Source organism: Phyllobates terribilis, unplaced genomic scaffold (genome assembly GCF_046119375.1).
Source record: "Phyllobates terribilis strain yellow unplaced genomic scaffold, ASM4611937v1 Scaffold_34__1_contigs__length_13252353, whole genome shotgun sequence".
NCBI lineage: Eukaryota > Metazoa > Chordata > Amphibia > Anura > Dendrobatidae > Phyllobates > Phyllobates terribilis.
The window spans coordinates 5,382,098-5,395,431 of NW_027362794.1; positions in this window are offsets into that span (position 1 = coordinate 5,382,098).

Genomic DNA, 13,334 nt, shown 5'->3' on the forward strand with positions numbered 1-13,334 from the left:
CGGCCGGTCCAGCACACAAGAAAGTTTACAGGTGCAGTGCTGGCCCGGCCGAAAGAAGAAGCAGGGGCCCTGCGCAGCTGCTGGGGGAGTGGCACGCCTCCCCCTTCCTCGCCGTCCAGCTCGCCCCTACCCACCGGGATATGTGCGCCACATCAGCTGCGCACACATTATAATGAGGGCGATCTGGCCAAGGGCCCCTCCGGAGCTCCGGACGCCGGGCGGTAGCCCAGATTGCCTTCATTATAATGCGCCTATGATAGAGGCCACTATCTCCTTAGCTTGCTGGTGGTACTTTTCTGCAGGAATCAGCTTGGCTCCAACCAGCCTGAAATATTTTCAGTGAATTATGGCACGACGCCATGGTATTAGCACTGCCCCCAGTACCAGTAGCGAAGCCATCCACAATTTCCTTCTCAGGAATTTTATTTGGTAGAATGAGTAGCTGGCCAAATACATTTGTTTTTCATAAAGGAGCTGAAGATACTGAGTGGCAAGTTTCTTCAGTATGTTAGACCGGAGATTACGTAAGGGAATATATCAGGAGAGATTACACTGTGTTCCAAATTATTATGCAAATAATATTTTCTCAGATTTTCCCAAATTACCTATATGAATTGCAGTCATTGTAATTTTCCAGTCAAATAACTATTAGAATACAATTGAAAGGTTTTTGTACAAACTGCCTATGATAACAGTATATTTTTAAAAAAATAAAACACTCAAACTGCACTCAAAATGCATGTTCCAAATTATTATGCATAGCAGAGTTTTCAACCTTTCAACCTTTTCATTTTAATAAAGAACAAAAAAAATGGTCATTTTTTAAATTATAAGCATTAGCAGGTTATTACAAACTGAAATCAAACAGTTTTCAACTCAAAACTTTATTCTAGGTGAAAGGAGCTTCTGAACTCTCTCATTCATTGAATTTGTCAGGTTTTGGATGGTTTCTGCTTCAATTGTTTTGCATGAGGACAGAATACCCTCCCAGAGCTGTTGCTTAGATGTGAACTGCCTCCCACCATCATAGACACTCCTTTTGATGATACTCCAGAGGTTCTCAATGGGGTTGAGGTCAGGGGAGCATGGGGGCCACACCATAAGTTTGTCCCCTTTTATGCCCATAGCAGCCAGAGATGCAGATGTGTTATGTGCAGCATGAGACGGGGCAATATCATGCATGAAATGATCTCGATGGTCCAGATGGATGGAGTGGAGGATGGCTGGTTGATGGACACCCCATGCAAACACGGCTACGGTGCCAACAAGGAGGAGGTGGAGTAATGTTTTGGACTGGAATCATGGGGAGAGAGATTGTCGGCCCTTTTAGGATCCCTGAAGGGGTAAAGATGAACTCCATAATGTATGTTGAGTTTCTCAAACAGTACTTCCTGCCATGGTTCAAGAAGAAGAACCGTGCATTCCGCAGCAAGATCATTTTCATGCATGATAATGCCCCGTCTCATGCTGCACATAACACATCTGCATCTCTGGCTGCTGTGGGCATAAAAGGGGACAAACTTATGGTGTGGCCCCCATGCTCCCCTGACCTCAACCCCATTGAGAACCTCTGGAGCATCATCAAAAGGAGTGTCTATGATGGCGGGAGGCAGTTCACATCTAAGCAACAGCTCTGGGAGGGTATTCTGTCCTCATGCAAAACAATTGAAGCAGAAACCATCCAAAACCTGCCAAATTCAATGAATGAGCGAGTTCAGAAGCTCCTTTCGAACAAGGGGTCCTATGTGAAAATGTTACATTACCTAGAATAAAGTTTTGAGTTGAAAACTGTTTGATTTTAGTTTGTAATAACCTGCTAATGCTTATAATTTCAAAAATGACCATTTTTTTGTTCTTTATTAAAATGAAAAGGTTTAAAATTCTGCTGTGCATAATAATTTGGAACATGCAGTTCGAGTGTTTTATTTTTTAAAAAATATACTGTTATCATAGGCAGTTTGTACAAAAACCTTTCAATTGTACTCTAATAGTTATTTGACTGGAAAATTACAATGACTGCAATTCATATACAGTACAGACCTCCTCCTCCATGCTTCACGGTGGGAACCAGGCATGTAGAATCCATCCGTTCACCTTTTCTTCGTCGCACAAAGACACGATGGTTGGAACCAAAGATCTCAAATTTGGACTCATCAGACCAAAGCACAGATTTCCACTGGTCTAATGTCCATTCCTTGTGTTCTTTAGCCCAAACAAGTCTCTTCTGCTTGTTGCTTGTCCTTAGCAGTGGTTTCATAGCAGCTATTTTACCATGAAGGCCTGCTGCACAAAGTCTCCTCTTAACAGTTGTTGTAGAGATGTGTCTGCTGCTAGAACTCTGTGTGGCATTGACCTGGTCTCTAATCTGAACTGCTGTTAACCTGCGATTTCTGAGGCTGGTGACTTGGATAAACTTATCCTCAGAAGCAGAGGTGACTCTTAGTCTTCCTTTCCTGGGGAGGTCCTCATGTGAGCCAGTTTCTTTGTAGCGCTTGATGGTTTTTGCAACTGCACTTGGGGACACTTTCAAAGTTTGCCCAATTTTTTCGGACTGACTGACCTTCATTTCTTAAAGTAATGATGGCCACTCATTTTTCTTTACTTAGCTGCTTTTTCTTGCAATAATACAAATTCTAACAGTCTATTCAGTAGGACTATCAGCTGTGTATCCACCTGACTTCTGCACAACACAACTGATGGTCCCAACCCCATTTATAAGGCAAGAAATCCCACTTATTAAACCTGACAGGGCACACCTGTGAAGTTAAAACCATTTCCGGTGACTACCTCTTGAAGCTCATCAAGAGAATGCCAAGAGTGTGCAAAGCAGTCATCAAAGCAAAAGGTGGCTACTTTGAGGAACCTAGAATATAAGACATATTTTCAGTTGTTTCACACTTTTTTGTTAAGTATATAATTCCACTTGTGTTAATTCATAGTTTTGATGCCTTCAGTGTGAATGTACAATTTTCATAGTCATGAGCATACAGAAAAATCTTTAACTGAGAACGTGTGTCCAAACTTTTGGTCTGTACTGTAGGTAATTTGGGAAAATCTGAGAAAATATTATTTGCAGAATTATTTGGAACACAGTGTAGTTCAGAGATGTACGGAGGAGAAAGGTTGTGGATGGCTTTGTAGGTCAGTGTTAGTAGTTTGAACTGGTTATGCTGGGCAATTGGGAGCCAGTGAAGGGATCTTATAGATTGCAATCTTATAGATTGCTGGAGCCAGTCCACAGTAAAAAAAAAAAGCAGCCATAGAGTGTCTGGGAACCTTCACACAGACTTTTATTAGCCAGGGCTGCTTCTCAGAAGGGTTGGACATGCCCACCAGAGAACCAGAGACTCCTCCGGTGGGCCCTGGCTTCTCCTTCTGAATAGTTCATAGTGCAAACCTTACAGCTGCTATGGGGCTCTTGAGCGGGAGAGAAAGGTGGACCCTCAGAGAATCAAATCCTCTGGTGGGCCCAATGTTCTTCAGTCTCACACTGCTTCACGGTGAGAGTTGTATTTCACCACAGCCATATTCTTTAGCTCTGTGAAAGGACTGGTATAGAGGGAAACCGTATCTACTCCAGCTGTCATTTCTCCCAGGAAGTCCTCTAATGCAGCTTGTTGCATAAGCAATGGCAGTCCGTCCAACATCAGCTACCACTTCTGGGTGGTGCTTCAACATACAAAGATCTTTCTTTGTGGCTTGAATTTCATGACTACAGAGTTGGGCAATGGCCTGATCTGCAATGCGTTTTGAGAAATAACGTGCATAAGCACGTCCAATCCACAGTAAAAAAAAGCAGCCATAGAGTGTCCGGAAACCTTCACACATACTTTTCTTAGCCAGGGCTGCTTCTAGGAGAGAGTTGTATTTCACCACATCCATATTCTTTAGGTCAGATGAAAGGACTGGAATACAGGGAAACCTTATCCACTCCGGTTGTCATTTCTCCACCACCAGGTTCCGGACATTGTCACACACGACCATGTCTGGCTGCATGTTCAGCGGTGAAAGCCACAGATCTGCCTGCTGTGTTACAGCTTTCAACAACTCTGCAGCGGTGTGTGGTTTGTCACCTAAGCATAAGCATATTATCTTTGGCACAGCCTGTTGCCGCTTGGCCAAGGAAGTGCTGCAGTGCTTCCAGCTTGTGACTGATCATTTTGGAAATGGAGGCCGAACAGGAGGAGGATGAGAAGGAGGAGGTGCAGGAGCTGAACAATGTGATTACATTGAGGTTGTATTGTCGAGTCTGTTTTTTATTAGTGATGAGTGAGCATGCTCGCTACTGCTCGGTGCTCGCCCGAGCATCTCACTGCTCGAGATGCTCGGCGCTCGCCAAGTATTCCCGGGGTTGCTCGGGTCCCCTCCCTGCATGTTTGGCGCTCTTTAGAGCGCCAATCAACATGCAGGGATTGCCTGCCACTCATTGTAATGCCGCAGCCATGGTGGTTGTGGCATTACAGTGGTTGGATGGCCGCACAGCGTCATCAGGTCTATATCAGACCTGGCGCCGCTGTGCTCGTCACAGTCACTCCGGAGTCAGGCAGAGTAGGGAGAGGTGCTGCTGCTTCAGGGAGAGATTTGCTTGTGTATTAGGTAGTGTAGGGAGAAAAACCGTACATTACACTTATCCATCTTAACAAACAGTCATTTTGAGCACTGACTAATCCATATGCAGAGATATCAGGCAGGCAGTGTACATAGGCTGGCAGGCAGTGTATATAGCAGACTGCAGTGCATATAGCACAAGAGGCTCCATTCCAATTCTGCCTTCTGCTGCTGTTAGATATTTCTATACAAAGGCCCAGGTCTCAGGGGCCAGGAATACTTTTTTTTTTTTTAAATCCTCATTATTTGCTTAAAAAGCAATCCAGAGAACACCATTTTTTTCTGCGCCATTTGCTTGTTGGCACTGCAGAATACAGTCAGGTCCTTTCCATATTACAGCGCTAGAAATCCAGCTAGTTAAAACCGTGTTTTCTCCGTCACATGGATCACATATACGTATTCAGAAAATACTGCCATTTTTGGCCTCCATTCCAATTTTTTTTCACTGTGTCAGCAAAGTTTTTGACACCAGTTTGCTGTTCAAACTAGTTACCTACAGGCCAGGTATTTAAAACTTTGTTTTCTCCGTCACACGGATCACATATACGTTGTCAGAAAACACTGCCATTTCTGGACTCCATTAAAAATTTCCTTCAGTGTGTCAGTGAAGCAATTCACACCAGTTTGCTGTTCAAACTAGTTACCTACAGGCCAGGTATTTAAAACTCTGTTTTCTCCGTCACACGGATCACATATACAGTACAGACCAAAAGTTTGGACACACTTTCTCATTTAAAGATTTTTATGTATTTTCATGACTTTGAAAATTGTCTTTTGTGTCTACTCACAGATAACTTGAGACTGTCTTTGATCATCCTGGAGCTGATCATTGGCTGTACCTTTGCCATTATGGCTATTCTTCGATCCATTTTAAACCATTGGAGATCATTTTAGCTGAACAGCCTATCATTGTGTGCACTTCTTTAGAAGTTTTACCCTCTCCAATCAACTTTTTAATCAAAGTACTCTGTTCTTCTGAACAATGTCTAGAACAACCCATATTTCTCAGGCTTTCAAGGAGAAATGCATGTACAACAAGTGCTGGCTTCATCCTTAAATAAGGGCCAACTGATTCACACCTTTTCTTCACAGAATGATTGACCTCACTAATTGAACTCCACACTGCTATTATTTTGAACACACCCCCTTTCAATTATTCAAATACACAGACTCAAAAACATGCAGATCATGAATGCTGAGTCTGTTGGTTTTCTTAGAATCTATTGCACCAACTGGTAAATTGTTTGATATGTGGTAATATAATTTATATCAAAAACAGTGATTAATCTGGTTAGTCATATTAAACTGCTATTATTTTGAACAGTATGTATAATGAATGGGGGGATGGATGCAGGGCAGGGACTAAGACTATGTGCACACATTCAGGATTTCCAGCAGAAAATTCTACTGCAAATCCTAATGTGTTGGCAGGAAAAACGTTGCATAAAATATGCTTTTTTGCTGTGCTTTTAAAAGGCGATTTTGTTGCAGATTTTTCTCCACTCATTGGAATGGGTGAAATATGCTGCAAGAATTGACATTATGCAGATTTGAATCTGCTGCAAATCTGTAAGGAAAAAATAGGCAGCGTGTGCATGACTTCAGGATTCTCATTCAATTTGCTGGTACAGTAAAATGATGCGTATTTGATGCAACATGTGCACATAGCCTTGAAATTAGTTGGGGGAATGTTAGACACTGACTAATATTTATTTATTGGGCTCCGAAAATTATAGTTAATGTGGGGTGGGGGGCACAGAGCTAGATTACTTATCAGTTTATATTTTTAAGGAGCAATGTGATGGAGACGTTTGTGTGTGTGTGTGTATATATATATGCATATGATATATGTGACCTTATTATTTTCAGGGCTGCGGTGATCAGTGTGACAAGACGCGTCGTGGGTGGAAGATGTCGACATGAAGGTCTGACCAGATTGAGAAGAAACAACAGAAAATGGCTCTAATCAGACGAGATGTAAGTATTTATTCTGATGTGTATGACTTGGAGTAATACTGTTCTTTGTAAAATTCCTTAGGCCACTTCTCACATTTGTGTGAAATGTCTGTGAGCTGCCAGATTTTTTTATTGGTTGGCACATGGACTCAGGGTTTCATAGATCCATTCACTTATCAGTAAAAATCATGGATCCGAGAATGAGGTCTGCGAGACTCGGGGCATGTCCTGTTTCTGATCTGATTTTGAAGATCAGAATAGGACTTACTCAGTGGGTCTGTGTGCTGTTCGAGAGAAAAAGAAAATTGAGCAGCACACTGATACAGAAATGTAGCCTTACTATATACAGCACCGTCCCTTATTGTATAGTGTACTCCCTTATTATGTATAGCACAGTCATTAAAGGAGTATTCCCATCTCTAAGTTCCTATCCTAATATGTAGTAGGTGTAGTAATATTAGCAAATGGCCACACACATAGTGACTGTTAGTCAGCTGTTAGTGGTCGTAACTAGTGATGAGCGAGCTCGCTCAGTTAACCCTTTCACCGAGCACGCTCGGATACTGACCGAGAATTTTCGGAGTGCTCAACAACTATGTTCGAGTCGCTACGGCTGCATGTGTCGCGGCTGTTACACAGCTGCAACACATGCAGGGATTGCCTGTTTGTTAGGCAATCCCTGCATTTTATTATGTATAGCACCGTCCCTTACATAGCATATTCTTGTTAGTTTTGATAATCACTGCGCCCTCTCTTTATCACATGGTTCTCACTTGTTAGATATATAATGACTGCTGATGAAGCAGCATCTGACCAGGAGACCAGTCCATCATCCGCCTCCATTAGAAAAAAAGCTTTCCCATGCTCCATCAGCCGTCATTTTAATTTATTTCTAACAAGAGTGAACGCAATGAAATAAGGACAGGGCACCAAAATATTGAGAATTTGACATGTAAAGGACAAGAGAGGACACTATATAAAATTATATTACGTGTATATAGCTTTGTCACCACAAAAGGATGGAGGCCCAGACACATTTCTTAAACAGGGGCCCCAACCTTTTAGTGTCCGCCCTTGGACGGTGGTATATACAGTTAGGTCCATATATATTTGGACAGAAACAACATTTTTCTAATTTTGGTTCTAGACATTACCACAGTAAATTTTAAACAAAACAATTCAGATGCAGTTGAAGTTCAGACTTTCAGCTTTCATTTAAGGGTATCCACATTAAAATTGGATGAAGGGTTTAGGAGTTTCAGCTCTTTAACATGTACCACCCTGTTTTTAAAGGGACCAAAAGTAATTGGACAATTGACTCCAAGGCTATTTCATGGACAGGTGTGGGCAATCCCTTTGTTATGTCATTCTCAATTAAGCAGATAAAAGGCCTGGAGTTGAGTTGAGCTGTGGTGCTTGCATTTGGAAGGTTTTTCTGTGAAGTAAACATGCGGTCAAAGGAGCTCTCCATGCAGGTGAAACAAGCCATGCTTAAGCTGCAAAAACAGAAAAAACCCATCCGAGAAATTGCTACAATATTAGGAGTGGCAAAATCTACAGTTTGGTACATCCTGAGAAAGAAAGAAAGCACTGGTGAACTCATCAATGCAAAAAGACCTGGGCGCCCACGGAAGACAACAGTGGTGGATGATTGCAGAATAATCTCCATGGTGAAGAGAAACCCCTTCACAACAGCCAACCAAGTGAACAACACTCTCCAGGAGGTAGGCGTATCAATATCCAAATCTACCATAAAGAGAAGACTGCATGAAAGTAAATACAGAGGGTTCACTGCACGGTGCTAGCCACTCATAAGAATCAAGAATAAAAAGGCTAGACTGGACTTTGCTAAAAAACATCTAAAACAGCCAGCACAGTTCTGGAAGAACATTCTTTGGACAGATGAAACCAAGATCAACCTCTACCAGAATGATGGAAAGAGAAAAGTATGGCGAAGGCGTGGTACAGCTCATGATCCAAAGCATACCACATCATCTATAAAACACGGCGGAGGCAGTGTGATGGCTTGGGCATACATGGCTGCCAGTGGCACTGGGTCACTAGTGTTTATTGATGATGTGACACAGGACAGAAGCAGCCGAATGAATTCTGATGTATTCAGAGCCATACTGTGTGCTCAGATCCACCCAAATGCAGCCAAACTGATTGGTCGTCGTTTCATACTACAGATGGACAATGACCCAAAACATAAAGCCAAAGCAACCCAGGAGTTTATTAAAGCAAAGAAGTGGAATATTCTTGAATGGCCAAGTCAGTCACCTGATCTCAACCCAATTGCATTTCACTTGTTAAAGACTAAACTTCAGACAGAAAGGCCCACAAACAAACAGCAACTGAAAACCACCGCAGTGAAGGCCTGGCAGAGCATCAAAAAGGAGGAAACACAGCGTCTGGTGATGTCCATGAGTTCAAGACTTCAGGCAGTCATTGCCAACAAAGGGTTTTCAACCAAGTACTAGAAATGAACATTTTATTTACAATTATTTAATCTGTCCAATTACTTTTGGTCCCTTTAAAAACAGGGTGGCACATGTTAAGGAGCAGAAACTCCTAAACCCTTCATCCAATTTTAATGTGGATACCCTCAAATGAAAGCTGAAAGTCTGAACTTCAACTGCATCTGAATTGTTTTGTTTAAAATTCATTGTGGTAATATCTAGAACCAAAATTAGAAAAATGTTGTCTCTGTCCAAATATATGTGGACCTAACTGTATATGTATGTATGTGTATATGCAAAACATAATACAACAACAGAGGACCTGTGTCTCCAGTCACGCACTGATTGGCTGCCGGCATGTATTGCAGCGCAGGGACTCGGCGGGTCCCCTGCACCGTAATACATTTCAGCTGAATGTGTGTACGATGATGCACATCAAGCTGAAATAGTCGCTGGTATCGGCGGGCCCCCTCCAGCTGCATCAGACATATGTCCGCCCCTGGTGCAGTGAGTAGCTGGGGTCCCTGACATCACAGCTGAGCCTAGAGCACATGCAAGGCCGTCCCTGGGACGCCATACTATGTATATTACTTATACTTCAGCAGTTGGGTGAGCAGTTTTTAATTATAACACAAGTGTTGGCACATTATCATTCTGATGCAATTAAGGCTTTTTATCACTATATGCAAATACATGTGAAGTGGTACAGAATAAAAATGAAGTATTGTTATATGAGGAGATGAATATTATTGCAGTATGATTTCCTGATGTACAGTGATTAATCACTGATTATGGAGTAGATCTTATATATACCTTGTTTATGCACTGTGAATGTTCATGGCTTGAGAAAGGCTCACAGTATAAAGAGCTGAAATGTCGCACCTACACGGGTGAATAAAGATCAGTGTTTTTACTATCTCGCAGATGGAGTGCTGCCATTTTCTTGCTGTATTTCACTATAAATAAATATCTATATGAATCTCTAGTTATATGGTTACATTTTTATATGTAAAACAAAAACTGCATAGATTTGTCCTCATATATATTAGTGTAGAATATACGGACTTGAGAAAATCGGCAGGATCTATTGTAAAACTTCTTCGGCTGGTATTCAGACTAAAGCTTGTCACCGCAGGAGTCGCAATGTGACCCTACTCACCTGCATCACGCTACCATGCAGCAGCGGCATAGAACGAAGTTTGGCAGCTTGACCTATGTTGTGACCAAACTTCGTGTCACCCAAGCATAGGCTAGACCATGTGTGTGGGCTAACGTCACTGCCATGAAACGCCAATCCCTGGCACATCAACGTCAGCTGCTGCCCTCTGATTGGCCGGCGGCGTGTATTGTAGTCCAGGGACTCAACGATTCTCTGCACCGCAACACACTTCAGTCCTGAGGTGCACATCCGACTGAAGTAGTCATATGGGCCCAGTTGCACTTTATGAGACCGCAATCATTACGCCCCTGGGTAATGTAGGGGACATGGGATGATACTGACATCATTGTGGATGGGGTGTGAGATGAAGTGATCGGTGCTGCACTGCCACAGATAAAAGCACAGGATCACTGCTCAGTCAGTTCCAATGCTGGAATGAATGAGGTCAGTGCTGGGCGGATTACTAACAGCCAATGAGTGAGTATTGGGCGGGTAGAAGCAAGTGCTGGACAATTGAGCCAGGCAGTGCTAGCTCTGGTTCTGAGTCTACAAAAAAAAGCACAGGGAGCACAACCTAGTCTGGAGAGCAGCATGTAAACAGGGTGCAGCAAATAAAAAGAAATTCAGGAGTAATGAAAGGTAGAAATCAAAAACAAAGTTTATTGGGCTGTCATCCAAAATTGCCAGTAAAAAAATAAAAAAGTGGTATCTATCAAGGCAGGTGGTGGTATCTATCAAGGCAGGAGGTGGTATCGGTGGTATTAAGGCAGGCGGTGGTATCGGTGGTATCAAGGCAGGTGGTGGTATCAAGGCATGTGGTGGTATCGGTGGTATCAAGGCAGGTGGTGGTATCGGTGGTATCAAGGCAGGTGGTGGTATCGGTGTTATCAAGGCAGGTGGTGGTATCAAAGAAGGTGGTGGTATCAAGGCAGGTGTTGGTATCGGTGGTATCAAGCCAGGTGGTGGTATCAAGGCAGGTGGTGGTATCGTTGGTATCAAGGCAGGTGGTGGTATCGGTGGTATCAAGCCAGGTGGTGGTATCAAGGCAGGTGGTGGTATCGGTGGTATCAAGCCAGGTGGTGGTATCAAGGCAGGTGGTGGTATCGGTGGTATCCTATATAGATTGGAGATATGACAAATAATATTGTTAAAGCACATTAAAGTCACAAAAGTAGTCAGTGAACATCTTGTATAACTGTGTACATTTGGTGTGCTCTCTAAGTAACTCAACACACAGCCATTAATGTCTAAACCACTTACAACAAAAGGGAGTACACCCCTAAGTGAATATGGCCAAATTGTGCTCAATTAGGTACTTTCCTTCACCGATTTCATGTGGCTCATTAACGTTACAAAGTCATAGATGTGAATTTGGAGCAGGAGCATTAAATTTGGTGTTATCGCTCTCACACTGCTCACTAGAAATTCAACATGGCACCTCATGGCAAAAAAAACTCTCTGAGGATCTGAAAAAAAGAATTGTTGCTCTATGTAAAGATGGCCTAGGCCAGGGGTCCTCAAACTACGGCCCGCGGGCCACATGCGGCCCGTGGAGGATTTTTATCCGGCCCGCCGGGCTGTGGGCAGAGGGGAGCTGTGCCAGCGCCCACCCTTCTTCCCCGCTTTCTCAGAGCCCCGGTAGCCCGATACTTACCTCTCCCCGTGCCTTCGCAGATCCACTGTCTTCCTGGTCTGCGCTCCCTGTGACGTCTCAGGTCAGAGGGTGCGGTGACGTCTTTACACCGCGCCCTCCCCTGAGCCATCACAGGCAGCGCAGAGAGGGACGACGACGCCGCGACGCTGGAGTCCGGACCTGAGCAGCGGCAGCAGGCAAGGAGGGAGGTGAGTATTGAATTTTTATTTTTTTTTAATGTATGGAGGCATGGGACATAATATTAGGGGTGACATCCTGCATGTGGCATTATATGGGGGGGTGACTTCCTGAATGGGGCATTATATGGGGGGGTGACATCCAGCATGGGGCATTATATGGGGGGGTGACATCCTGAATGGGGCATTATAAAGACAGGGGAGTGATATCCTGCATGGGTCATTATATGGGGGGGGGTGACATCCTGAATGGGGCATTATATGGGGGGGGTGACATCCTGAATGGGGCATTATAAAGACAGGGGAGTGATATCCTACATGGGTCATTATATGGGGGGGGTGACATCCTGAATGGGGCATTATATGGGGGGGTGACATCCTGAATGGGGCATTATAAAGACAGGGGAGTGATATCTTGCATGGGGCATTATATGGTGGGAGAAAGGGAAATCCTGCATGGGGCATAATAAGGGGGGAACAGCCTGCATAGGGCATTATAAGGGGGAAACAGCCTGCCTATTGGGGATATTTACTTGCCTATTCGGGATATTTACCTGCCTATTAGGGACCTATGCTGCCTATTTGGGACATTTACCTGCCTATTGGGGACCTATGCTGCCTATTGGGAACATTTACCTGCCTATTGGGGACATTTACTTGCCTATTAGGAACCTATGCTGCCTATTGGGGATATTTACCTGCCTATTGGGGAACTATGCTGCCTATTTGGGACATTTACCTGCCTATTTGGGACATTTACCTGCCTATTGGGGACCTATGCTGCCTATTGGGAACATTTACCTGCCTATTGTGGACATTTACTTGCCTATTAGGAACCTATGCTGCCCATTGGGTCATTTACCTGTCTATTGGGGACATTTACCTGTCTATTGGGGACATTTACCTGCCTATTGGGGACCTATGCTGCCTATTGGGAACATTTACCTGCCTATTGGGGACATTTACCTGCCTATTGGGGATATTTAACTGCCTATTGAGGACCTATGCTGGCTATTGGGGACATTTACCTGCCTATTGAGGACCTATGCTTCCTATTGGGTACAGTTACCTACCTATTGAAATACCGGTTGATTTAACTTTACTTGTTCTTCATTTTAAATATTGTATTTGTTCCTGTATTGTTTTTTTTTTACTACAAAATAAGATATGTGCAGTGTGCATAGTAATTTGTTCATAGTTTTTTTAAAAAACTATATTCCGGCCCTCCAATGGTCTGAGGGACCGTGAACTGGCCCCCTGTTTAAAAAGTTTGATGACCCCTGGCCTAGGCTATAAGAATATTGCCAACTGTTAGAACCCTC